This window comes from Octodon degus, unplaced genomic scaffold (assembly GCF_000260255.1).
Source record: "Octodon degus isolate 3935 unplaced genomic scaffold, OctDeg1.0 scaffold00122, whole genome shotgun sequence".
Lineage (NCBI taxonomy): Eukaryota > Metazoa > Chordata > Mammalia > Rodentia > Octodontidae > Octodon > Octodon degus.
The window spans coordinates 8829928-8833511 of NW_004524698.1; the positions used below are offsets into that span (position 1 = coordinate 8829928).

The 3584-nt window shown below is 48.4% G+C and overlaps 1 pseudogene; it reads left to right on the forward strand.

Annotated features, from left to right (window-relative positions):
* The first annotated feature begins 2309 nt into the window (after nt 1–2309).
* On the forward strand, nt 2310–3256 carry LOC101560526 (annotated as a pseudogene).
* Nucleotides 3257–3584: the final 328 nt, after the last annotated feature.

A 3584-nucleotide genomic window follows, 5' to 3' on the forward strand; every position in this document is an offset into this window, starting at 1 on the left:
TTCTGCCAAAAAATGACAACAACAAAAAAGAAAACAGACAGACATTCCTGCTTAGGAGAGCTGGCAGTTAATACAATGAATAAAAAAATTATAAATCAGGTTGTGGGAGTAAGGGAGATTGAGAAAAATGAGTTTGGAGAAGGGACGATAGGGTGGAGAGGCTGCTAACATCCAGAAGAGGCACATCCCTGAGAAGGGACATTTTTTTTTTTAATTTTAAATTTATTTAAATTTATTTTTATTGCAAAATAAATATAAATGAGACAGTTTCACAGCTGATTAATAGGACACTTTTGATAATCAATACACTGTACATTGTTATGAGAAAGGACATTTGAACTAGAAGAGATCTGAAAAAGTGAATGGCGCAGAGGCCGTGCCCTCATTGGGGAATATCCAATACTCCCCAATACTCCCTGATTGGAGAGTGTCCAGTGAGGGAGCAGCAAGTGTAAAGGTCCTGGGATAGAGAGCACCTAGTGCATTCAAGAGTAGTCAGGAGGTGTAAGAGGGAGAGGATAAGAGACAAGACCTAAGGAGCTGAGAGTCAAAGGAGGGTGTGGAACTGAAGATTTGGTGGTGCTGGGGATGGAACCGGGGTCTGTGCGTGTTAGGCAATCACTGCGCTGCTGAGCTACCCCAGCTCCTTGGAGCCAAGGGCTCTAACAGGCTCTCCCAGCTGTCATGAGTGTCTGACAGTAGAGAAGCCCTCTCCCAGACACTTGGGGGCTGAGCCCAGTTGCCCCTTCCATCCTCCTGGGTTCCTTGGTGTGTGTGGGTGGCTATAGGGAGCTGGTCACAGTCATCCCCAACCTGGTATCCCAGCTCTTGGAGGCTGTTGCCAAGAAGTTGTCACCTTACCACCACAGGCATGGGGCCCTTGTCACTGTTACTGTCCACGGTCTGTGGTTTGAGTTGGCCCTCCTGCAAAAGCCCTGAGGATGGGCATGGCATAGCCAGGCACAAACTGAGTCTGTGCAAAACAGAAATGTCCCCAGCCCTCCCCATGATGCCAGGCGGGACTGTGATGGGGGCACTGAGAGGGGCCCAGTGGGAAGGGACTGGGTAGGATGGGCAGTCGGCCTCGCCCACACCCAGAGGGAGCTATGTGCTGACACAAAGCCCCAAATTCCCCATCTTGCCTCCCTGACTGCACTCATTTTGTGTCTAAGCCCTGGCTCGGCTGAAGGCCCAGGATGGATTCAAGGACAATGGTGCCCAGCTCTGGGTACTGACCTCATGGCCAAGCCTGATCTCAGCGTTGTCCCCTTGCCCTGTTTGCCCAGGATAAGCTGACCAGGACCTCTGCACAGGCATCTCAGGCCTGCTGCTTAGGACCAGAATGTCCTGGGTACTTGTATGCTTCTTGTGAAGCGGTGCTCACTACCTCTCAGGGCAGCTATGCCTGGCTGCAAGCTATTAAAGCCCATAACAATTCTCCTCATAGGAAAAGTTGTTCTTTCTTCTATACCAGCAGCAGAAACAGGCTGAGCTTGGCTTTCTAGAGCCCTGACCACACACCCCTCTAGGTTCCCACTGCCCACCCTCTCTCTCCATCTCTTCTGGCCCTGCATGCCTCCCCTCCATTCTTGCCATAATGTTGGGCCTTTAGGCACCAGAGAAGCCTGTGGCCCTGAAATGTGTCTCCTCCAGGGAGGCTGGTCAGCCTTCTGCATCCGTGGGTCCCACATCCTTGGGCCCAACCAACAGCAATTAGAAACAGTTTTTAAAAACTGCATTTCTACTGAACTTGTGCAGGCACATTTCCTTGTCATTATTTCCTAAACAATATAGCATAATAATGCTTCACATCGCATTTACACTGCATTAGGTATTATGGAGATGATGTAGATTATAGAGGTATATGTATGTCTAGAATGATTTAAAGTACATGGGCGGGGCAGGGAAGATGGCTTAGTAGAATAAGTGCTTCTCTGGCAAGCGTAAGGGCCTGAGTTCAATCCCCATCAATCCTACATGGGAAGGTAGGAGTGATGGCTCATGTCTGTAATATGAGCTCTCATGAACCTGAGGCAGGAATATCTCTGTGGGTTCAAGGCCCACCTGAAATGCCTAGTGAAATCCTATCTCAGAAAAGATAATGACAAAAGTATTCATGGGAGGATATATGCAGATTATATGCAAATACTCCATTGTATATAAGGGACTTCAGTACTCATAGATTTTGGCATTCAAGAAGGATTCTGGAGCAGCCCAGTCAGCCTTATAAGCAGGATGTAATAGCTTTCTGGAACAGCTCACACTCTTGCGCTCTTCATCTGCTCTCTCAGGATCATTCCACACCAGCCATGGTGACTTTTGTGGAGCTCAGCACCAAAGCCAAAATGCCCATTGTAGGCCTGGGGACATGGAAATCTTCCCCAGGCAAAGTCAAGGAACCTGTGAAGGTAGCCATTGATGCAGGGTATCACCACTTTGACTGTGCCTTTGCCTATAAAAATGAGAATGAGGTGGGTAAAGCCATCCAAGAGAAGAGCCAAGAGAAGGTTGTAAGCAGGAGGACCTCTTCATTGTTAGCAAGTTGTGACCCACATTCTTTGAGAGGAGCCTGGTGAAGGAGGTCTTCTGGAAGACCCTGAAGGATCTGAAGCTGGACTACCTGGACATGTACTTCATTCACTGGCCACAGGGATTTCAGCCAGGAAAGAGTTTTTTCCCCAAAGACGAGAAAGGCAATATAATCCTCAGTAAAACAACATTCTTGGATGTCTAGGAGGTCATGGAGTTGCTGGTAGATGAAGGTTTGGTGAAAGCCATCGGCATCTCCAATTTCAACCACTTCCAAATCGAAAAGCTCTTGAACAAGCCAGGGCTGAAATATAAACCAGTACTAACCAGGCGGAGTGTCACCCATACCTCACCCAGGAGAAACGGATCCAGGACTGCCACTCCAAGCACATCACTGTCACTGCCTACAGCCCTCTGGGCTCTCCAGTTAGACCTTGGGCCAAGCCAGAGGACCTTTCACTGCTGGAAGGTCCCAAGATTAAGGAGATTGCTCAGAGGCAACAGCCACAGCCAGGTTCTCATCTGGTTCCATATCCAGAGGAATGTATCAGTGATCCCCAAGCTTGTGACACCAGCATGCATTGTTGAGAACTTTCAGGTCTTTGATTTCAAACTGAGTGATGCAGAGATGGCGACCATTCTCAGCTTCAACAGAAACTGGAGGGCCTGCACTACCCTTTCCAACACTGAAAATATGGCAGAATATCCCTTCCTTGTGGAATACTGAGGCTGAGTCTCAACTGGTAGATGCTCCTTTCTTGCTGAAGTGGAACTCACCTCTCCTTGTTTTAGGCAAGTGTATTTGAAACCCTGCTGTGCTTTGCCTGGAGTTGCTGTTAGACTCCATGCACCGTTGTGCTTCCATCCTCCGTGGATTCAGCCATCCCTGGGAAGTGTGACTGGAATAAGCCAATGACAATGTTTTTCTTTTACTTTTTTGGTGTGACAAAATGACTGTTAAATGCCAAAGACTTTTAGGGGCCGGGGAGATGGCTCAGTAGAATAAGTGCTTGCCTGGCAAGCACAAGGGCCTGAGTTCAATCCCCGGTTCCGGA